General features: G+C 45.6%; 1 protein-coding gene across 2 annotated transcripts in view; it reads right to left on the reverse strand.

Moving 5' to 3' along the window:
* LOC147697215 (E3 SUMO-protein ligase RanBP2-like) overlaps positions 1-25,458 on the reverse strand; it is an 852,038-nt gene that overhangs the window by 91,309 nt on the left and 735,271 nt on the right. The window lies entirely within an intron of this gene.

The following is a 25,458-nucleotide window of genomic DNA, read 5'->3' on the forward strand; positions in this document are numbered from 1 at the left end:
TCAGCCGGACCCAACACTAGGCGGCGATCTATGCACAGATATGAATGTCAGCAGCCCTACATGCCAAGAACAGATGCATACTGGTAAGTAGCATATTCCTTCCTCCCAAATGTACGGATTAGGTTGCAGAAGCAATCTTCCAAGGACATACTATCAACTGCTCTTTTCAAATCTTTGTTGTTGGCCCTCCTTATACTACTGTCTTCCTACTAACACTCTCTCCATCCAGCACAAGTGAAGAATGATTTGCTGATTCCTAACCAGAGTGTTCTGTTAAAAGGATCTTATTCTTACTGATTATCAATTTCATTTGAACAGCCTTTTCGGGGTATGGCTTGGCATTCTTTAAATATGATACTCTTAAATGTTTTTTTTTATATTTACTTTTATTAAGTATAACAAGCAAGGCATGAAAACAAAATTCAGAGCGCTTTGTTCAAATGAGGCCAGATAAACAGTACATCAAATAATCAGTAATCATTATAAGGAAGGGAGGAGTACAGGGGCGAAGCAGTAAGCAGACAATAAGCAAACATTAATGCGGGGTCAGGGGGAGAGTGGGATTTCGATGTTATCCACTGCAGGTGGTGTACATATGTCTCCACGATACCTGTTCCATGGCCCCCATACTCTATGCCATTTCCGGGGGCGGCCCTGGGCCAGATACACTGTTTTTTCACTGAACATGCACCAGTCCATGTTTTCCTTCCATACTTCAACTGTAGGGGGCCTTTGGGACCCCACAATTGTGCAATATCACGCTTAGCAATCATGGCCCCCAGGGTCGCCCACTGGGTCTGGGCTACAATGTAATCCGTAGGCTCCCAGACATTTAACAAGCAGCGCCTGGCCTCCGGTAAGAGAGCAATACCCGTAACTTCTTCCATTACATCATACACCCCGTTTCAATAAGCCGCAACTTTATGACATTCCCAAATAATATGAAGAAATGTCCCCACCTGTCCAAATCCCCGCTTACACAAACCCTCCTCGGAAAAGCCCATCCGAACCAGACAGGGGCCCGTGATGTACACCCTGTGAAGAATCTTAAGCTGAACCAGCCGAAGTCTCGCTGGAATCGCGACCTCCTTGGGAGAGGAGATCGTCGATTGCCAGTCCTCGTCATCCAATTCGAGGCCGTCACAGACCCAGAGATCACGCAAGGGCAACCGGAGGTCCGACCTATCGTTGATCAACTTTTTATAGACAAGGGAAATAGTACTGTCTGGAACGTGACCATCTAGCAATCTGTCTTCAAGCGGGGACGACTCAGGGAGCGCCTCCCCCATCGAAAAGACTGACATCAAGGCATGGCAAACTTAGACATAGCGGAAATACTCTGAGTTCCCTAATTCAAACTCCGTCCTTAAAGTATCAAATGATTTCACTTGTCCCTTAACCCAGAGGTCTCCCACCTTGCTAATACCAATAAGGTCCCACCTATCAAACCCTTTTGTCTTCCACAGTTTACCAAATCTATCAGAGTCGAAAAGTGGGATCGCTAAAGCCAAGCGGTCTTTCCATCCCATTGAATTAGTTGCATCTTGCCATATACGAACTGCCGTTTTAGTAGGCCCCTTGACCTTGACTTGACCACTGATTTCGAGTATAGTGCTCTATAGTAGTTACCCCCAGGCAGCAGCCATCTATCCATAGCGAAAGCTGGGTTCAATTCTGGACCATACATACCATGATTAATGGCCCCCAACTGAGACGCCCAGTAATATCGCTTGATGTCCGGGAGGGCAATACCCCTGTCGTACCACGGGAGCATTAGTTTGGCCAGCGCAATGCGAGGTCTACCGTCCCATATCGGTTTCCTCTGAAGACCCTCAGCTTTACGAAAATAACTAGCGAGGACTATATCAAGAGTGTTTTGGGGGACATAAAGGAAACTAGGCAGAGACATCTTCTTAAAGAGGGCCGCGCGTCCCAACGGCGCGAGCGGAAGTCTACGCCAACCCGCGACGTCCTGCCTCAATCTGGTCAGAGGTGGGAGGAGATTCCGCTCATACCGAGCCACAGGGTCCATAGAAACCCAGATACCGAGATATTTAAATCCAGTCTGTGTCACCTGTATGGGGCAGTTACGCGGAAGGAGGAGGACGTCACCAGAAAGAACGTACAAATAGGATTTTGCCCAATTGATAATTAAACCCGAGTTTCTACCAAAGGAGGCCAGGACATCGCAGAAAACCATCAACGACTTCCTGGGCGAGGTCAGATATAGGAAAATGTCATCTGCGTAGAGCGAGATGCGATCTTCCTACTCAGAGGACCACCGAATACCCCTCATCGAGGGCTCCCAGCGGATCCATGCTGCAAGGGGCTCGAGGGCCAGGGCGAACAGGAGCGGTGACAGGGGACACCCCTGACTAGTACCGCGCCCGAGACCAAACGGAACCGAAACTCGACCGTTCACTACAATTTGCGCAAGGGGGTCTTCGTAAAGAAGTCGCACCCAGCCAATAAAACCGGGACCAAAACCAAATTTAGCTAACACAGCCCACAGATAAGGCCATTCAATAGTATCAAAGGCCATCGTGGCATCCAAGGACGCCAAAATGACCGGCTCGCCTAGCGTCGCAGCCCTCGCAAGAACTCCGTGCAGACGCCTAAGATTCAGAGCAGTGTTACGATGGGGAATAAAACCGGATTAATCCGGATGGATCAGTTCGCTAATAACAGTAATCAATCGACTGGCCAGTACCTTTGCGAGAATCTTAGGCCCGGCGTTCAAAAGAGATATAGGTCGGTACGACCCACACTTGTCCCTCGGTTTCACCTCCTTATGTATAACAACAATTGCCGCAAGTCGCTGATCCCTGGGGAGAGAACCACGTTCACGAGACTCTAAAAACATATCTTTCAAATAGGGCGCTATCTCCTCGGGCCGCAACTTGTATAGCTCTATCGGCAGCCCGTTAGGACCCATGGCTTTACCAGACCGCAAGGAGCGGATCCCAAGGACTACCTCATCAGCAGTTATTGCGCTATCCATTTGTTCTCTATCTGCATCTGAAAAACCTGGCAGAGCAATGTCCCGCAGCAACAAATGAGAGTCCTCCTCCGGTCCATCCGACACGGGGGAGTACACCATCTGAAAATGATCAGCGAAGCACTCAACAATCTCCACAGGGTCCGCGACCCGCACACCACTCGCCGTCTCAATCTCCAGCACAACACGACTAGCTCTGTCCCTCTTGTCCTACCATGCTATGAATTTACCTGCTTTATCTCCCACATCATATAGACGACCCTGTTGCTCTCGACTCATGGCCTTAGCTGCATCCGTGACCAACGCCCTGTATTCCAACAGTTTTAATCGCAATACATGCGTCTTTGCGCGGGTGACCTCCTGTTCCAGATCTAACTCGAGGTCTGCTATTTCAGTCTCAACCTTCACTACTGCCTCATCTCTCCGTTTCTTAACGCCCGCAATCAAAAACAGGGCTTGGCCCCTGATAACTGTTTTAAAGGCCTCCCAACGCGACACTGCGGATGAAACAGAGCCCTCATTCTCTGAAAAATATTGATTGAGTGACTTTATCAAATCGTGACGAGTTTTAGGGTTGCGGAGATACCAAGGGTTGATCGGGGCCACCCGCCCCTCGGTCCCCAAAGACAATTCAATCCGAAGCCACAAAGGAGAATGATCAGATATTCCCGAGCCATATGTTTAACCTCAGTGACAAAAGGCGCCTGTGCAGCAGGCACCAAGATGAAATCGATCCTCGAGAGGCTACCATGAGCACCAGAATGGAATGTGTATTGCCACTGAGAGGGGTGCAACAGTCTCCAGCAATCTACAAGGCCTAAAGTATCAATGAAGTCATGAAGCCAATTCTGCGCCACCTTGAGGTCCCTAGGTGGGTGTCTATCAGAAATACCAGATACAACAGCATTAAAATCACCACCCAGTAGCAATGATCCCTCGGGGAGAGCAAGGATAACCCGTCCTAAGTCCGCTAAGGTAGTTGACTGTAGGCCGGGAGGGACATATACGGAGACCAGGGAAAGGGTCCTGCCCTCCCATCGACCAGTAAGAACAACATAACGCCCTCTATCACCGAGGACAGTTGCATCAACTTCCAACGGGAGAGAGTTCTTAATAAGGATACCCACCCCCCGGGAGCCTGAGGAGAACCCTGCATGGGCAACCAAATGATACTCCTTCCTTGTTAGCTGATAGCAGTGGAGGTGTCAGGGTGACGCTGCGACAAATGAGTGACTTATCATGGTCATCACTCAAATTTAAGAAAAGTGGATTCTACCTCCACGAAGCAAGATTTGTAATTGATTAAGTCTATCTTCTTTTACTCTGAACTATTACTCTGGATGTCACTCCATGCTCTTCATGAATATATACCAGTGAACCTGACTATAAGGATTGTGTCCCTAAGATATATCTTTTTTGGGACTCATATTACTGGTGTGACCTTAGAACTCGGCTTCATCTGCATTAGATAACAAGATTTGTGGTGTTCAATATCAGTGCATTATTTCCGTCTTCTTGGCCTTGAAAAAGTCTCCAAAGAGACGAAACGCGTGTCGGCAGGACAAGCTGGAAATATTTTTAATGTTTATGAAATAAAGATTTGAAGTCTAACGCTTGGCTCTGGATCCGTACTTTGGAAGTCCATTTCCTATCAATGAACTGTATTCTGTAAACTTGTGATAATTACTTGGATCATTACATATCTTGTGAGAGTGCTTGATTAATGCCTGTTCTTTCTTTGGTAAATGATACTCCTTCCTATTCATGGCATAGCATGTATTTCCTATCAAGTGAGTCTCCTGAAGTAGGACCACATCTCAGGAGTAACGTTTTAAAAGTTGCAGCACTACTCCACACTTTATCCTATCCCCCAACCCATTCACATTCCAGCTCATAAGCCTCAACCCCCTACCCCCATCCCACAAGAGGTAGAAGATCCGAACCCGAGAATAACCCAGCACTTCAATCAGAAAGTCTTGCAATACTGTGCCTTTGCGGAAAAAGAAACTGGAAAACCAACAAATCCCCCCCCCCCCCCCTCCAACATCCCATTACAAGCCCCCCACCCTGCACCCCTGCATAAGACTAGAAACCCACCCCAACTTGCAGTGTGCCTGTTGCCCCCACATCTAAACTAAGCTACAGAAAGTCAAGCAGAGCAGGAAAATCACCCCCCCCAAATGTCTCACAGAATCATACTGCATAACTAGTGCACCACAGTTCAAAGCCCCCGAAAGACCCCAGGAACCAGACAATGATAGCGCTTATTCCTGATCCATCGATCCGCCCTCCGCACCACCGGTCTTGCCTGTCCTGTGGATGATGGGTCGGTAGAGTATCCAGCCAGTCAGCCACCACTTCCGGTCTGTCGAAAAAATAGGTTCGCTCTGCATGTTCAATTCGCAACTTGGCCGGAAAAATCATGGCGTACTTGAGGCCCATCTCACAGAGTCTCTTTTTTACCCCAAGAAAACCAAGTCTCTGTTTCTGAACAGCTTGGGTAAAGTCTGGATAAAAACTGATGGTAGAGTTCTCAAACTTTATGGGACCGCCCGCCCACGAGGCCTGCAGGATAGCGTCTCTATCACGGAAGTAAAAAATCTGTGCTATCATAGGCCGCGGTGGGGCACCCGTCTTGGGTTTACCACCCAGAACCCTGTGAGCCCGTTCCACAGTGAAAAAATTACTCAGTCCCTTGGGTGCAAGGTAATCAACAATGAGGTTCTCCACGTAGAGATCAGCTGCCGGATCCTCTGCCTTCTCCGGAACACCGATGATACGGACATTGTTCCGACTAGCCCTTCCTTCAAAATCCTCCAGACGAAGCACAAAGAGGTCATTGGAGGCCCTCAAATTGCGAACCTTTATCTGTATCTCAACAACATCGTCCATCAGACTGGAAGTCTTAATGTCCAACGATTTAACCTTTTCGTTGGTTTTCGTTAGGTCCGTGCGGATCAGATTCACATCAATCGCCACCGTGTTGATTTTGTGGGCGAGTCTCCATTTGTTTCCTGAGGGACTATCTGATCCCATCGATGGAGGCCATGACGTCTTGCAGGGTCGACTCGGCTGCTGAAGTCAGTGGATCTCTCGTTCCCTCCAGCGACCTACCCGGTCCACTGAGAGATACCTTAGCCTGGGCATAGCGATCCATGATGTTAGTTTGGGTATAACCACCCCGCCGAGTGGTCTTAGACTTCTGTTTGTCCCCCTCCGGTTTCCCCGCCATTGTGGGAAATAGTAGGTAAGGTCCCAAAGGGGGGTGGGGAGATAAAGCGCAAACTAAGAGGCTGAGTGGTAGGCTATGTCCGGCAGCAATCGACGTCGGTCAACTTGGAACAGTCAGACAGAGTGGAAAGATGGAGGCCTCAAAGGTCCCTCGAGCGGAAGTTCAGAATCAGCCAGAGAACACGGCTCGAGCGTCTCTCCAGGGCAGGTCAATCCTTGAAATAAACACACTCGAGTGCCAAGCCAGACAGTTGCCTTCAGCGAGAGGTAGGCACTCCCAGTATCGGGTATCTCCAGTAGGCAAAACCAAAAGTGAAAGTGGACCGGACCAGCCGTCTCCGCCACCTCAGGCCGATGTTGTTCGATTACATCTCGGGCACCATGCCAACTCCACAGCCGGGCATCACGGGGGCGCAGGCCGCAATCTTCCAATCGCCACAACTCTGGTTCCCGGGGTCCGATCTGGATTCTGGTTACAGTTTTTGCCTCCCCAGTGGTTGGTCTTCACGAAGACATATATAAAGGTCAGGATAGTCGGCAGGATATATGCGGGAGGTTACGAGGGTCTCGGGAGCCCTGTGCTCACGCGGCCATATAGGTTGCGCGCGAAGCTCCTCCTATTTCGATACTCTTAAATGTTAATAATTTATGTAAACTATTATCCTTTTGTTCCAACATTTCAAGCATCAGTTTAAGTCTTCCAATGGACATTTGTAGCCATATGTCCCTTGTGAGCAATCATGTTAGCAATAAAATTGTGTGATTTAATGTTTACTGCTGAAACAGTTGCAGCCAGTTATGTTTTTGCAAGGTAGTCTAGTTATATGGATTAGTTATATCACTTTCATATTTCAACTTAGCTTTGTGAAGTTAAGTAAATAATCTGTATGTTTACTGTACTGTGTGCTTGTGGTTTTACAACTATATGCAGATTAATAAAATAGAGAAATATCTTTTTACAGGCATTTTTTTAACTGTAGCTCCAATGATGAAAGAGCTATGCAGTTGAGTATACGCATTTTGAAGAAAATATGAAACATTTTGTGAAACAAAAAAGAGTTTTTAACATGATGGAGATTTAAAGGGAATGTTAACTGAATGGCTCTGTAGTGTGTGCACCCTACTCAGGTTTCTCTTTACAATTAGGATCTGTAGGGTTTTGGTATTACCCACAGTACACACAGCAATCAAGTTTCTTGTTGAAGACATCACGTGTAATGGTTGGAGATCAAGAGAAGGGTACTGTGCTGTGAATGTCACCAAAAGTGCATCACTCAATTTGGCCAGTGGCACCTGTACCCACAACACCTCAACTCACCTAACCCTAAGGAACAGTCCGGCAGCTATAGCAGCTTTTTCGTAATTGAGTTCTGAACTCTTTCTCCCATCCTCAAACACAAACACAAACACAAACAATACCTCCCTGAGAACAAAAGGATTGTTCGCCTATGCTGCCCCGAGAGTCTAGTGCCAAAGGGTGTACTATGCTTAGTTTGCACAGCCATAGTATGACAGACACCAGTGATAAAAAGACCCTCAGGACACTAGTGACAAAATACCTGAACCAGTGCTCTGTCACAACAGAATATGGGAAACGCCACATGACATACTTATGGAAGATTGGGAGGACTGGAATAAAAAAAAAGTTGAAACATGTTTACTAGGTTTCACGTTGCATTATAACATAGGGTAGTTTAAAATGTATAGACCTAGCTCTATTACTGGCAAAGAGGGATATCCCTGTGTCTGGGAAATGGGAGAAAGAGAAAGAAAGGTAGAAAGAGAGAGATAAAGAGAGAGAGATGAAGAGAGAGGGAGAGATGAGAGATAGAGAGAGAGAGAGAGAGAGGGGGGGGGGGTTAATAGTGCTTTCTAAAGACCTATCATGGGAATATCTGTTATTGGACTTTGGAGGTGAAGGATAAAACCATGAGAAATTATTTTTTCGGCTCAATCTAGTGTGACTCGAGATAGGCTATATAAATGATCTGGATGAGTTAACCTACCACTAGATATGGCAATGAAGGGCTATGACCTTGAAATTAAAGACAGTCACCAGAAGTTACAAAGAGCACCAGAATTCCATATGTAAAAGACCTCAGGTAGCAAAACTCCAATATAACAGATTGCACACGTGATGAAGTAATCCAGTATCAAAGTGTACCATTTGAATGCGGCACAACATCTGTTAATACATGATCTTACACTCGTTTGATGGCAGAATTAAAGCTAGATTATTATCCTAATACTGAGCACAATCATTTGGAATAATTTTATGAAGTTTAGGTTCTTCGTTTTCCGAATTCGTTCCGTATTTAGCCGCCATTTTGTGTCTTGTCGCCATTTTGTGTTGCCCTCACTCAGGCAGCATGGCGAACGGAGTGTTTTTGCTTTTCCCAGCTGCTACGTGTCTCTTCTGTTAAAAAGTAACCCCCTGCCCTTGTTTACGAAACCGATGTCAGGGTCTGGGCGAGTTCACTAATCTATGTCTGGGTTGATTGATCCCGGTCTCGACTGACTATTTGGCTTCTTCTATTCTTTCCTTACATTATCCGACTAGCCTTCGGTATTCTCTCCTTGTATTCTCTTGTTACACAACTATCCTTTGAGGCACACAAATACGTCCTGCCACCTGCAAATTGGATTGTCGGTACTAGGATTGAATAATTTGTGGGGAGGGGTGACACAGGGTTTGAGAGAGGGGCGTATTTGGGACACCGGATAGTTTGTTTTCCAACTTTTCCTATTGGCTTGCTTTGTATGTACTTGGAGTAAACGTTGTAAATATGTGTGCTATAAAAGATTGTGCTCAACGGACTAAAGTGGCAGTCTCCTCAGAATAAAAGCTGTACTTCTGGGACAACTGTGCTTAGCTGCAGCTAATAAACCTGGTTTTCTACGCCTAACAGAGTGTCTCGTGTCTCTGTTCGACACGGCAGGTGAACTCGTGGATTTAAGGCGTGCCCTGCACCGCCAGGCCCATAAGGCCCGGTTCTCCAGAGTGCATATTTAGACTCTAAATTGACTATCCCATATGATAGGAATAATTGCTTTATAAGAACTTCACTTATCATAACTAAATGAAAATAATAAACTTTCAGTTAAGAAATGTCCCTTGCTTTCCCACAAACTGTGAGGTTTATTAGGTTGGGGAACAGTTTGGGTGGTGAATCTTGCCATGTTATGTATATATTAACTTATTGTTAATGCGTGTGTTGGGTTTACGTGTAAGCTGACATGTTGCGTGGGAAATGCAGCCCATGTTAATGATCATGGTGCACTCAATGCTTAATACTGCAAAACAGATAGTGAAATTGTAATTATCCATCTCTAGGTTGTTTTAGGTGCACAGTGTGACCATTTACTTTCGACTCCATATGAAGCCTAGTTAGCAGTTTGGGGAATTGAGCGCAGTACATCCATGAATCCATCTGCATGTTGTTGTGTAGGTACGTGCTGGATGTGCTGGTGTAGTATGGCTTATAGGTCCATTGTCGACATTTGCTAAGTTAGCATGAGCGTCGCTGCTATGAGCCTGCATTAAACCACGACACTGCATGCATATATTTCGCAAGACCCTGTTTGTGCCCCTTTCACAGGAGATCTGTCTACCTTGCCCGTTCTCTGCTGTGCTCTGAGGTTTAGTCAGCACATGCAGTTCAGGGTTAAACAACAATTCCCCTTGTTATTCCGTTCTGGTCAGTCCCTCGCACCTAGACATAACATGCTACACACAGCTGTACTATTGAAAATTGTGTGCTTTAATATTGCAAGCACAACAAGTATTGAGGAACTTGGAGAGACACCTTTCCTAAGAGAAGAGCTGAGCTTGTCCTGAGATGTGAACATTGCATCTATGCCTTGAGGTATGAGGTTCAGCTGACAAAGCCCAGAGGTGGTCTTTTTTATAATAAACAATCTCTTACCAAGGGAAGGGTGGTTAGGTCGTTAATTCCTTTTCCACTGTTTTTTATAACATGATATCCCCATTTGTATTCTATGGTATTGTAACAATGCTGACCATAATGTGTTTATGCATTTTGCTGCTAGTATTGGCTTGTGTACTGCACAATAGAGCGCGTTAGTTGAAATAAACATTTCTAAACTATACCGAGTCTCAGATTACTTGCATTGTGGAAAAGTACAAGTGAGTGAGCGAAAGAGTGTCTGGCTCCTGCGATTCCCAAGATAGAGTGACGTGTTCTGGGTTGTCTAATCATTGGTAGCTTCACTGTAGATGGAGAACGACACTATAGCTAGTCGGCTTGGGATTTTGGGTACTAATGTGGTAGGTTGGTACACCCCATACAATGAGGTCCTGTTTTCCTGTGCATAGTTGTAATAAAGTGGCTCTATAAATACAGGACCAAAGTAAGGTACAGGGTGTATAGAGTCCCCAGAGGTATGACAGAGGTTAAAGTTAGATATAACCTTACTCTCTAAAGTGGTAGCTCGGTCGAGCAGTATGGCAGTATCAGAGGACAGTGTAAAGCATTTGTTGTACACACTCAGTCAGCAAAAGGTTTCACACTCAAGAACTGAACTCTAGGCCAATTATTTTTATATCAAAAGATACAGTGGTTTTATTTTAGAACCAACAGGTATCAAAATATACTTTTCTTAATATGAATGACTTTAGGTAATTACTTTGCATAAAGGCAATAGACTATGTAAGTACAATAGCTACAGTGGTTGCAAAAGGCAGCACCATTTCTAAACACAATTTAACAATGAGCTCAGTGGGTTTTTCCTACATACTTACTGTAAGGATTACTTTTCTAACGACACGACTGGATCCTGGATTCAGTCCCGGGACCTCAACTTTAAAACAGTTAAGTAAAAGCATTTTGGTTACAGTTGTGATTTTTAAAGAATATAAATGTATTTTCAAAGTCACACTTGGAAACTTTTCAGTGAAAAACTAGCAATGTTATCCTATGGAAGGAAATTCAAGTCACAGGTAAAGTAGGTCTCGTTACTTTTGTAATCCAGTACTGGACTCCTAGGTTCAGCACTGGGACCTCTACCAAAGACAGATAAGTAATTACTGTTTGATAGTTGGTACGATTTGTAAAGAATATTTCTAGTTTGCAAAAATCGACACTTAGAAGAAATTTCACAGAAAAACAGTCAATGATTTCCTATGGAAGAAAATTCAGGTTATGGTTAAGTACGGTTAGGATTACTTTGTTGGTTCAGTACAGTACTGGCTTCTCTCCTGATCACAGGTGAGTACTTCGGAATTCGGCTGATTTTAGAAGAATATTTTAAAGTTTCAAAACTCCACACTTAGAAGAAATTTCAAGTGAAAACCAGTCAATGTTAACCTACAGAAGGAAAGCGAGTTATCAGCTTTTAGGGAAGTACTCGACTGGTGGAGTTAAGGTTCTGGGCGTAGACTCAGGGGTCTCCCAGGGTCTTAAAAGGTACAGTAGTTAAACTCTCAGCGGCACAGGGGCAGCCAGGTGCAGAGAGAGTAGGCCCAATGCAATCCAATAGAGGGTAGGGGGCCTCCGGTTGGTGGCTGCAAGCAAGCAGGCCACGCGGCTGTGGGATCGGAGCTCCTAGTCACTTACTCAGGGCAAGTGGGGAAGTAGAGTAGGGTAGTTGTTGCACTTCCAGCGGCACTCGGGCGGCTGGGTGCACGGTGATTTTGAGCCGTCTGGCGCTCAATGTTATATAATGGGAAAGTTAAAAAGTGAACAAAGGCTGCAGGCTCGGGGACGGAGATTCTTCAGGTGCGACCACCACTTCGAGAGGTAAGTTGGGATCATTGAGAAGAGGTAGGTACCCCAAAGGAGGGGACAGGGGGCCGCAGGGCGCCGGGTGCAGGGGTGTCTTTTGGTGTTGGGAAATCTTACCCCCGGCTGGTCGCGGTTGGAGGGGTCCCTAGTTCTGAGGCTGCAGGCGTCGTCTGGTTGGCCGAGGAGGGTCTTTGGGCACTGGACTTTGGGTCCCAGTCACCGGGGGGGATGTCCTCGTGGTCTTGCCCACAGGCCGGGCTTGGCAGGTGCAGAGTGGGCTGGATTCGTGGTTCCTGGCTGGAACCAGGGGTATTGCTGTTGGAGCAGAACCACTGCTCATGGGAGTCCCAATCTTTTGGAAGGTTCAAGGCAGGCGGGTCCTCCGGGGTTGTCGAGGTTGCTGTCCGCAGGAGACGCTGGAGTTTCACAGGAGCAGGTTCAAGGATCAACAGGCCTGTAGGGTTCTGGGGCCAAGTCAGTGGGCGTCGTCCTTTTGTAAGCAGCTGCGTAGCAGGTTTTCTTGTTTCTTGGTCTTCTTGTTGTTGCAATCGGGATCTGAGGAAGGAAGGTTCAGGGTGCCCCTAAATACTAAATGTAGGGGCATTACAGGTAGGGCAAGGGCAGGGACCAATGGGTCCCTGTCCTGGGGTGGGTACACTTCCTAGCCTGCTCCTCTCCTGTGGGAGGGGGGGCAGGAGCCTAGCTGTGATTGGGCAGGGATCCCCATCTTCAAGATGGCCGGAGACTGGAGTCGTGCTTCACCTCGCCTATCCCACCTGAGGGGTGGGGTTGGCATAGGCATTGTGGGACTGGGAGGCAGTGCACTAGTCTGGCGGCCATCTTGGAGAGGCAGGCTTGCTAGTCAGCGGACTAGGGTTGCTGCTTCCCGAGGACGGGCACTATAAATTCAGACGGGGATGCTTCCGCGCTGCGGACGTGAGCAGTGGACGCGCCTACCCCGCACCAAAGGAGCGCCTAAGGAAAGCCCGTCTGCGCCCGTCGGCGTCTCGGAGGCGGCGGACGGGCTGGCGCACCCCCGGGGCTTTCCTTGGGGAACTTAATCTGTACTCCTCTGCTCACCTCTTAAGTTTAAGAGGAAACTTTAATGGCGGGTGTTTAGGCAGGTACCACTGCCTCAAGAGTAACTTTCACTGCCCTAGATGTGTGTGGGCTTTAAATAAGGGCTTAATGAAAAGGGCCCCCTTGGAGCGGGCCCTTCAGTGTGCAATTAAGAGCGATCGGGGACCTACTGACAGCAACTTTACTTGTGCGCTGCTGAACACTCGGTCCGTGAGCAAACACGCTCTGGATCTATTTCATTTTTTATCATAATGCAAACCCGCATGCGTTTTTTTGACGGAGACTTGGCTTGGTGCGCTCTCCGGCCCGGACATTGCCAACGCTCTTACCCCAAATTATTTCATGATCAGGAAAGATCGGGGAGTTGGCGGAGGAGTGGCCTTGGTGATAGATAGTCGCTATAAATGCTCTGCTGTCCCGACGGATGATATTTATGGGGCAGAGGCTTTGGTCTTCTGCCTGACTCTTTCACCTCACCAATCCTGCGCGGGTCTGCTAGTCTATAGACCTCCAGGTCCGACTGGGGCTTTTCATGAGGAGCTGTATACTGTGATATCATCTCGGAGTGTGAAATTTAAACATTGCATATTGGTAGGCGACTTTAACATTCATATGGATCAGGCAGATGCAGCAGACACCATGAAATTATTTGATACCACTAAACCATTAGGCTTACTGCCCTATATTGTGTCCCCTACTCACAACAAGGGACACACTCTGGATCAAATATTCTCTACTGTCCCGATGGTAGCAGCCGTTCCTAAACCAGTGTTGTGGTCTGACCACATGCTGGTGAGTTTTGACATCTTGGGTAAATCCAGGCCCACGATTAGGGGCCCTGGCCGCCAATCTCAGCCCCAACGGGCTCTTGTTCGGATATCGGCTGATATGGTGAAGCAGCACCCAACGACACATCCGTGCAAGCTCATGGGCTGTCTTGAGAATGATTTGGAGCGTTTTCAAACATGGCTTGTGCAATGTCTCGATGAATTAACACCCTCTCAGTCGATGCATAAGAACTCGTTGCGGGCCTCGGCACCATGGTTCACGCCGGCACTCAACATCAGCAGGAGGCAGTGCAAGAAGGCTGAAAGAGCATGGCGATCGAATTATGAAGAACCACTTAAAAAAGCTTAAAGACAGTGTGTTGAAGCCTATCACAAAGAAATCTACCTGGAAAAAAATGCTTACTTCGCCAGGAGGATTGATGAGGCAATTAACACTAGCAAAGAAATCTTCACGATCGTGAAGGAATTTACATCTCCGGCCTCGATGACAACCAAGTGCGCTTTCTTGGAGCCATGGGTCTTGAATTAGCCAGCTTTTTTTGCTAATAAAATTCGTAACATTCAGCTCTCGTTTGGGCCGGCTGGTCCAGGGGTGACCGGTAATGTTGTTCCCGTTTCTTTACCTATGGGAGGGGACAGAGACACGCTGTCTGAGTTTCTGCCTTACGGTCCTAAGACGTCGTTGGATCTCCTATCCAAAATGAAATCTGGCTCCCAGCGGGACCCCTGTCCCGCTAAGTTTTTAGCTAAAATCGCACAGGCCATTAACCCCATCATTAATCCTATCTTAAATTGCTCACTTGAGTCGGGGGTGGTGCCTGCATGCACTGGTTCTAGCTCTACTGAAGAAGCTGACCCTTGACCCTAAGAGCCACGCTAACTATCGGCCCATTTCCCTGCTCCCGGTCTTGGCTAAGATCGCGGAAAAACACGTACAGGCGACTCTCTCAAACTTTGTTGAGACTCATGGGGCCCTGCATCAGACTCAGTCTGGATTCAGGGCTAATATGAGCACTGAAACAGCATTGTTGGAGGTATCGAAGGCCATTAAGGAGGTTCTTGACGGTGGGGGAAAGGCTCTGTTGGTGATGTTAGACCTCTCGGCGGCATTTGACACCGTCCCCCACAACCGTCTCCTCGCAAGACTCTCGGAAATTGGAGTTGAGGGGACGGTGTTCAGATGGTTCGAGTACTTTCTTTCGGACCGCCAACAGACAGTCTGGGCCCCTCCATACTCAGCCGGAGTGCCGCCTCTGGGGGTGGGAGTTCCTCAGGGTTCCATTCTGAGCCCCACTCTCTTCAATAACTATATGTCCCCACTGGCGGCGCTGGCTGAGTCTTGTGGTGCCCGGATTGTCTCCTATGCCGATGACACACAGCTTCTCTTCACCTGTGGTAAGAACAGGGATTTCAATGGAGAGCAGATTAAGAACTGCCTGGATACCATCTTCGCTTGGTTCTAACTAAACCAATTGAAGTGTAACTCTGATAAATCAGAGGTCCTTTTTTTCGGCTGTGCTCCGGACCCTGGCTGGAAATCTTGGTGGCCGGAAGACATGTTTCCGCCGGCCACGAACACTTCAGTTGCGAAGAATCTTGGAGTGAAGATGGACAATGGTCTTCCGTCCAAACTGCAGATTCTGGGCCTGGTCGGGCATTGTTTTGGCCTGCTCAAAATGCTGAAGAAATTTCTTCCACTCCTGTCCATCTCTCATAGGAGGATGATTGTCCAAGCGCTGATAGGATCCAGGCTGGATTATGCGAATGTGCTCCATCTGGGCCTCCCTGACTATCTTCTGTCCCGCTTACAGGTGGTGCAGAATTCTGCGGCGTGGGCAATTTTCGGTCTTGGCCGGAGATTCCACACCGCTGAGCTCCTGAAATCTCTCTACTGGTTGCCCATTCAAAAACGTATTGTTTTCAAAACCCTTACCATCGCGTTTAAATCTTTGCATGGTGAGGGCGCCGGTTACTGAGGAATAGGATTGGATTCCACAACCCGGCCAGAGCCTCACGCTCAGCCTCATTGGCACTGGCCACGACCCCGGTCATTAGACGTGCTCGCACCGGAGGTCGCTCCTTTAAGTATCTGGCGCCCAAGGCCTGGAATGCTTTGCCAATGTCTCTAAGGAAGATAGACAACCTATTGTCATTCAGAAAAGAGCTCAAGACCTGGCTGTTCTGCCAATAGTTTTATCTCCGTCTTTCGTTTGGTGTCTTTTGTTGGGTCTGTCAGCGCCGGGACACTCTGTTTGAGTAGCTGAGAGCTTTACAAAACCCTAATTAACATAACATAACATAGGCTGGGCCACCCCCTTTCCTCACTTAGGGTTTCCCGCCTTTCTTCCAGCCAGAGTGGGGGTCAGTTGCCGAGCACAGCAAGTGGCTGGAGAAGCTCACAAGGGCGGTATGCCTTTGAAGCTTCCCCTGCCCAGTCTGGGAGAGGAGGCTTTGCACCTCGTCCCAGGATGTGCATTGTTTCAGGCCCCCGAGAGCGGCAGGCTCTCGACCCAGGGGTCCAGAAACATGTCTGGTGTGTGGCAGCCTAGGCAGCCTCTCAGGCAAGACGTGGATTGTAGGTTAGGTTTCAGGGGGCATCTCTAAGATGCCCTCTGTAGTGCATTTTACATTAAATTCCACACTGGCATCAGTGTGGGTTAAATGTGCTGAGAAGTTTGATATTAAACTTGTCAGGCTTCAGTGTAGCCATTATGGTGCTGTGGAGTTCGTAATGACAACCTCCCAGCACCATATACTCTTAATGGCATCACTGCACTTACAGTACCCAGGAATGGCCCTGGGTACTGTAGGGGCACAGGGCTCATGCACCTGTGCCCACACCACTGGCATAGGGCACCCAGCTAGAGGCGTGGCTGAGGTAGGCCAGGGCAGTGGGTTTTGTGGGCATGGCACACAGGGATGTGTGCCATGTCGACTCCACGTTTAGTTCTGTACTTAGCCACTCAGCCTGCAAAGGCAGGGGTTGGATGTCAGGGTACAGGGCCCCTAAGGGTGGCACAATGAGTGCTGCAACCCTTAGGGGTCTTCTCTGGTACCATGCCCTGGGTACCTAGGGTCCCATTTACTAGGGCTGACAGGTGGCCAGAGATGCCAATTGGGTTTTGGTTTCAACACAGTTTTAGGGAAGGAACACATGCCCTGGGCACCTGGTTGGCAGGAGCCCAGGGCACACTCAAAGCACATCAGCAATTCAGCAAAAAGTGGGGGCTTACCTATGCAAGAAAGATGGCACTTTCTCACAATAGTTCCATATATGTGCAGAATCCCAGCAAAACTGGATCGGCAGAACAGACCAGTAAACAGAGAGAAACTTACTGGATCTGTTTACTCAACACAGACAAAGAAGGGCTTAATTTAGAGATTTTATGGATGGTTACCTAAATCCAAACCACCTTTGTTGGACATCATTTATCTCCACTAAATATGGAAGAACTGCTATATGGGCATAAGATCCAAAATTTTGCAGGCTATTGTGGACTATCATCAGTGGCCCTTTTTGATCATAAAGCTTTCACTCAACTACGTCGCTATGGAGCCATAAATAGTCCCAACCCAATAAGTTAGCCTGGCTATATTATCGATCTAATCCACTCTGACGAAAAATTGCAGTGAGAATATTAAGACTCTTCATACCATAGGACATTATTACATCAGTAGCCCTCTCTCTTTTGTCATACTGAAGTTGAACTATTAGGTGAATTCTCACCTGATATCCCATTAGCAGATATGGTGAGTTCCTGATATGTAGTACTTTACAGGACCACGTTTGCTTTTATATTGCATTTGTCTTTGTAATGAGTACAAGGGAGGACATATATTGATTCCATTGGTCACCAATGCAAGTGATAGAACCTGTAACGCTACACTTCAAGATGGTACCTAATATCACTTATATTTCTTTCCCTTGGGAACTAATTAGATATTACTGATGTGTTTTTTAACAAAAAACATCTAATTAGGTTATGCAATTCCTTTAAGCATAACCATATATAGCATGTATTAATGGGGAATATATGTTATCGATAGAAAAAGTTTTTAAGAGAGTGAATTCAGTCGCAGAACCACACTACAACATGGCGCAGAATATTTCCAACACTGTTAAGCAGTATTCAATTGGTCTTACCGCTCTCGCGGTATCGCTTTCTCCTCCCAGAAATTGGCTGCGTAATTTAAACAGGAGAAGCAATGTTCTTTTCCTTTTGCGCCAAGGACTAGCAGCCAGTGTCTACAACTGTTCGGACTTCAATATAAAGGTAGGCATATATATGATAGACTTGGCGGTCATAAGGTAACGGCTCACCGCAGATAGGAGGTTTTTAAATAAGCTGTATTATTGTTGGGTATTCGCAAGCCACCGGTGTGAGCGTTGATACACAGGTTAGGTTGGGCTGTCCCTAACTAATGTAGATGCACTAGGCAGCTGCTTGACCGTGGAGAGACCGCTTTTGGACAGCCGCGTAATGGCTGAGGATTTGAAAGCCATCTGCAGGGACTGTTGACTGACAGTCTTTCATTTCACTGACACATCCGGGTTTATTTAGGCAATCGGCTATCCCATGAGAGATACGTGGAGGCCCGAAATACCCATTTAACAATTTTTCATCTTTAGACAGCCAAACATCCTGAAATTTCCCTTACATATGAGATATTGCTTGTCTCACATGCATATCTTGTTTACTTTACTTCACTTCATGTCCACGATGACATATACCTTCGGTCTGAGAAAGATTATCTCGTTAAAATTCTCCTTGCTTTAAATGATTTCATGTAGTAGACATAGTAGACATAGTTTTGACCAACATTTATTTTTTCAATATGAGGTTACAACTGGTTAACACTTATATTTTGGTTACTTCTTGATTATATCTAAAGTAAAACCTTTTTATCACCGATAACAATTGGAGGCATCAATATCCAAAAGAGCGTGCCATTTAATTCTAGGATTTTAAACAACAAGGAGCTCTGGAGTAGATTATTCTCCCAGGTTGGTCCCATTTTAAAGGTCACTACAAAAATAGCCCAGAGTAGCTTCAACATGTGCACGTTATTATAACATAGCTCATGGTTGTCTCACTTTGAGTGAGTGAAGTTCAAGCACCACTAGACAAATGTAATTAAGTTTTGGAGCACACCTACATTTTTTAAATAGATCTGAATACCGTAGAACATATGCCATATAATGGTTTAATTATTGATTGGGCAGCCATACAATGATGCATTCTTTGGCTGTTGTCAGAGTTCCTTCTCATAATATACTTCTCAGATTTTACTTTTAACTGGCGTATCTGCACAGTACAGCAATTTAATAACCATCTACCACATCGGGCGTCACAAATATGGAAACCTAATATGTCATTTTTGCTTTCTTCGTGCCCCCAAAGTCTTTTTGAGATGCACTGAATAGTTTGATTTTGCATGACCAAGGACTCTTCACCATGCCGTTCTAGTATGACATCATCAGTAGTATGGCCTGGCATTAACAGACAAGTGCATGGTAAGGTATTACAACTTTGACCTTATGCCTTGATGGCCGACCATTAATACTAAGAAAATCTCTCAAATTAAAGTACCTTCTCTGAGTGCTTTGTTTGCAATCAACACAATGGATTGAATAAGCGCGAATATTCCTATTGTCAGAGCGATATGGGAAATGTACAAAAGTGAAACTGCAGCATGGTACCCTCATGAATTAAAAAGAAATCAATCTCACATACCCATGCTGTAAGTTCCCTAGACTCTTTTAATGGTCTTAGAACCCCTATTTTGTGTCTCCCATACGGCTATAAGTGGCACTTGGATGCAGAACCCGTATTCTTAGGGTTTCCTTCTCTCTTCCTGTGACACGGCTAATCTTTCAAGGCATGACCATTGGTAATGAGTTTATGCACAAGTCTCTAACTCTGGGATCACTTTATTATCCTGTTGCACACTTTTTGTTTTGACTATTCTAGTCATGCACATCTGAAATGGTGTTGGTGGTAGATATCTATCCTACTTTGGGCAAGTTAATCACTTTGTGAATTTTCTCGGTCTTCACAAACCGATGGAGCATTGTACAATAAAGAAACATGTTCTTGATTATGGGGTAGTCCTAAGTAACTTTGGGCTTTGAAATTTACAGATTCCCCAACCACTCGCCTTTATATTCTAGATTAGGGGTCCCGAAGAAGGTGGTCCCAAAGTGATGATAACCACTGAAACGTGCATTGACCTGGATGTTTGATACCCAACCTACAACACGGTCAAATAGACTGCTGTGTATCTGTCTTTACTGTGACCTTTGTAGTGTATGTGATCTAGGTATGGTATGGTATGTTTTGATGAGTCGGAATGTATGTTGGTGTGATAGGTTAGTTGCAAGTGTGGTCAATAATCAGGGGATGTATAATTATAATTAAATTATACAGGCATTAATGATAATGAAGAATAGCACATGTTCATATTTATATATAGCTGGAATTGTTGGATATTTAAAAAAATGTTGTGGGAGGAGCTACGTCAGCAAGTAAGATGGCTGCTTAGGCCGCCGCTTAGCTCCGCCGACCTCCGTAATCCGCTACGATATCCTGTAACTTATCCTGACTTTACACCTAGTCTATGTGTGCATGAACTGTTCCGCACTCCGATGGTGAAATCCGGAAACTTTTATCAGCTTTTTTGACGAAGTTCCATCGAGTTGCAGTTTACGACCTACTCCAGCGCTGAAGCCGGGGTCTGGAGTACTTTCACAGCCGGGCTGTAGTGCAACAACATCGGCCAGGAAATCGTGCTGGGTCCGGTCAACCGGAGTGGAGGCTTTAATTCAGCCCAAAATTGGCAGCGATCATTTTCATTACTCAGCATCGACCGAGGGGTGAGTCAGCTTGCTGCAGGCTGCGGGTGGGGACCCCCGTCCCGCGGACCCGGTTTGCGTTCGGTGGTTCGGGGTCTCTGGCCTGCGGCCTTAACTGGGTTCATCGTGGCTACGGTCAAAGACTAGTCACCCCTCGCATCTGCACGTTTGTGGTCCTGTCTGATCCCCCCCTCCCCGAGGATGCCGTATTCACCCGCGGAGGTGATTGTGACTGATATCGGGCTTGAGAACATGGATCGAACGGTGCATGAGCCATCGCTGAGGTCCATACTGGCACACCTTTGGGCATTTTGCTCACATGTGGATACTTTGTTGAGCAAATTGGACACGCGCCTAACTGAGATGCTCCGGGTGGAACCAGGCCCAGCCTTATTGTTGGAACAGGATTCTACAGCCATTCATACCGCAGCCATTTTGTCTGCGTGCGAGAACCCCGTGAGGAAACAAGTATTGGAACCATCGGATGGTGCCCTGGGAGACGGTGTTCCCGAGGATGTCATGGTATGGCTGAACCTTCCACCACCACCGGCTTTGGAGATAATGTCAGGCGTTCCCCTCCCGGAGAATATTGTTTGTAACTTTCCATTCATTTTGTGGTCATCTTCTCCTTTCCTGGTGACACTACGACTCCTGTGCAAGACACATTGGACTGTTTAACTAGGAGGGAGAGTTCGTCTGCGTCTGTGGACTCACTGCCTGCCGGTAGCCATGGGCTGCTTTCGGATGACTCTTTTCTTCTTTATTGCTTCATTGTGTGCCTTTGGGTCTCGCTGGGAGGGGTTCGTGTTCCTGTTCGGAAGGGCCAAGGTTAAGATCGACTGGGTCGGGAAGGGTTGGTGTGGCTTTCATAAGTGTTGGACCTGCAACTGTTTGCTCTAAGAGGCTGGGCGGTGTTTCACGGTACCCTCTAATTTCTTATATATTGTTGTCCTAAATTTGTCTTTTAGTGATAGGGGGTGGCTGTTTCAGGCGGGGGGTTTAAAGGGGCTGGGAGCCCACATGGATATGCCCTCCTCCGTTCTTTTTCCTACCTTTGGGGTTTTAGTTATTAGGGGCAACAGGCACGCTGCTAGTGGGGTTAGGCTGTAGCCATCTGCAGGGGTGCAGGGTGGGGGGCAGGAGGGGGGTTTTTTATTTTGCCTTTTTTATTTTCTATGGCCTTTCTTTCTTTCTTTCTCTCTCTTTCTTAAAGGATCTGTATAGCTATGAATCACTCGGATTCTTATCGTGTGCTTGTATTTCGTGCTTCTGCTCTTTTGATATCCTGATTCCTGGGTGGGCAGGTATCGGGTGCTGGCGCAACATGGAATGTACACTGTGTGTTCTTTTGTACCGATTTATATGCTCTGGCGTCAATTCTCCATTATAGTGGTTATCACAGACATATCCTGTTTCCTACCCTGTCCCCCGCATTCTGTTTGATTGTATGGCACCTGATCCCCTTTTATAAAATATAAAATGGAACCTTTGTCTCATACTGGAACCCAGTTGTGCATTCTAATATAGTTTTTAAACTGAATCGCTGCCGGGCCTCCGGGTTGTCGGCTGATGAGCTGTGTCACACTGTGATATCGGAGATTTTAATTTGTCTAGTGGCCGGCCCCAGCGTTTGTAGGCCCATACTTGTATTTTTTATTGTATGCTCAATAAAGTTTTTCAAAAAAAAAAAAGAAGAAAAAAAAATGTGGATACAAAAATAAAAAAATGTTTTACACTTTGTATGTTGACACAAATGATAAAATATTATTTTGAATAACTAAATTAAAACAAACAATAAAGACAGATATTGTGGGCTTGTTAAGTCATAACTGTGGATAGCCCCATAGAGCTGTGGTCAGCCTACATAAAAGCAATAAAGTTCTAGTGGGATTTCTTTGTGCAGATTTATTTTTGTCATCAAGTGTCATACATGTGATGAAGAACAGTACTCTGTTGAGAGAGCACACCTATGTTGGAACTGTAGAAATAGCAGTAGGCTGTTGCTAAAGCTAGTATGGGGAGTACCCCATGATATGCGACATTGAGGAAGTGTACTACCCTGTAGTGAGTACATGCATGATGTTGAAGAAAAAATGTGTGATATCCCCAGAGATTGTAAGGTGAAGTACCACATGGACTAAATATTTGGAGAAACGTAATACCCTGTGGTGCTGGGGGTGATAGACACAAGTTTTGCCTATATGTGCTCTGATACCAGTTGTATTTCTCCACAAATGGAAAGATTTATCAGAAGATACATTACGTTTGTGGTTGTCTAGTGGTGCATTTTATTCAATTTGCGTTAATGGAACCGGTCGGTGCTGTGCTTTAATTGTAGTGTTTGATGTAGCTCTAGTGTGTTATAGGAGAGTACTTCTTTAGCTGCTGACGTGGTCCAGTGTCAATGGATGTATTACTGGACTGCTCTAAAGTTTGATTGTTCTATTATGTATAACTTGGTCATGTTGGTTTGGCGAAGTAAAGTGCTGGGGTGTGGGGCATGTTTAGGGGCTGATCTGCATTTTTGTGTGTGGTGTAATGTGTTGTTCTTGTGGGGATGTGTGCGTTGCTTATAAAAGAAGGCAAAGGTGTTACAGTTTGTTTTGCTGTGTAGTGTGGTAATGTGAGGTGGATGTCTGAGGATACTGTGTATGAGTAGTTGTGATGACCTGTTTTGTGTTGGTCTGGTCAAGGGAATTTTGAATTGAAGTGCTGTATGGTTAAACGTTCTGTTTTTGTTTTGTGTCTTGAATTGGTAGACCTAGGAATGACAGGGAAACCCTTTGTCAAATGAAGCTGGTGGGATCCGTGCCCTGGCTACCAAGGGACTGAGCGTCCTACACTATGTCCTTTTTGCATAAATATTGTTCAGTGTCATTGTGCAATGTGATGGTAGGACCTCATGTCCGAGGAGGTCGCAAGACGTGCACGTCTTCTACTGTTGTGTAATGGTAGTCACAAGTTAGTTATTGTCTTGTTCCTTTGTTTGATATGAAGAGTAGGTCGAAGCTTCAAGTCAAGATCTATTACAGAGTCTCTGTGACTGGTATTTGTTATGTGTATGCATGGGCATTGGAGAATTTAACATGTAGTAGTTGGGTGAATGTGTAAGCTACACATGTTGGAGACTGAGTGATCGTGAATGATAGTCCTGTTCTTTGTTTTCTTGTTTGGAAGAAAGAGAGGTGTGTAGTATCCTGTGTGTCCCCATGCCCTAAATGTCCGAGATGAAGTCTGGAATGCTGAGAATGGATAACATAAGTTTGCAGTGAAAGCTAGGAGATAAGGAACGCTGGAGGGAGAATAGAGCCAAGAAAGGACCTACATATTGGTGCTGTATTCCAAAACCTTGAAATAAGTGAAAGTTTGCCTACAAGGGATTTTGTTTGTGGATGAATTTCAGAGATAATATCTTAAACATTTATTTTAGGTCAACCCTAACTGGTGGTGAACTATTGATCAATCTGGCAATAAAAGAATGATTTTGCTTAGCAGATTACTGTCATAAAAACAGAGTTTAACACACAGGGCAGACTTTACTTCAAACAAAACATATATTTAATATATGAACAATTGAGAGCTAGGGAGAAGGAAATCAACTAGACATAGTTCTAGAGGTGACATAAAATTGCCTACAAAGGAACTATGCATACATCTATTCTACAAATTGGTAGATGGAAACAATCTGATACATCAGAGAAAATTCCTTTAAATCAAAAAATGAACATAGAAGTAGATGCCGCAGTCAACATTTCGGTCTGTGTTGGCGATAACAGTCAGACCATCTTCAGGACATAAGGTTGAGTAATATCCCTATACGTACAATATGAATAAATATTTTTTAACATTATCAGCATATTTAATCAGTATGTTAAAAGAAGTGAAAGACGCACCTGTGGGGAAAAAAAAGGATAAAACCAAGCTGTAAAAGTAAGGAAATTACATCTCAACCCAAACGTGTGGTTAGTACAGAGACCCAAATCTCCATGTAAAGTAAAAAGTATTTCTTTCTTACAGAAGAACAATGCCCCTTAACTGATTAAATTTGCTGACAATGTTTAAAAATATTTATTCACATTGTACATATATGGATATTACTCAACCTTACGACCTGAAGATGGTCTGAGGCAAACCTTCACTTATTTCATGCTTTATCACCCAAGCCTCCATGGGTACATTGGGTTTGCCCACCTCTTTTGAAATAGTACCCCAAAACCGAACATGAACTTTCTTCCCATTTGAGTGGCTCCAGATTCTTGTATGAAGAGCCTGCCCTCGCTACACCACAGACTTGTTAATGCAGGAAACAAAGGGTATGTGCTATTCTCATTCTTGATAAAACAATATCAGTCAGTGGCATTACATCCTTTTAGATCTAAATCCAAAGCTCTCAATTGAAGTGTGCCTCAGTGGTCTCTACATCTGCCCTTTTATTCATCATCTACATGAGTCCACTAGCCATCATTAGAGACAGTTTTTATATGTATAATGACAACACACAATTGATCAGTGGGTTATCAAGCACCACAGAGAACTCTTCATTCTGCTAGAAAGCAAATTCGTAAACTACTGGTGAATGTCAGAAAACTGCAAGAAATTAAACTCTACTAAAACGGAGATTCTGATCGCTTCTCAAGGCTCGATGCCTCCAGAAGACTTCGACTTATCCTCTTATGTGGTCTTCTCATACTCTTGCTTCACCCTCTGTAAAATGGACATCTACCTTGACCCTAACCTAGTTGTGAAAAGTCAATCAAAAAAGGT

This window comes from Lissotriton vulgaris, chromosome 8 (assembly GCF_964263255.1).
Source record: "Lissotriton vulgaris chromosome 8, aLisVul1.2, whole genome shotgun sequence".
Lineage (NCBI taxonomy): Eukaryota > Metazoa > Chordata > Amphibia > Caudata > Salamandridae > Lissotriton > Lissotriton vulgaris.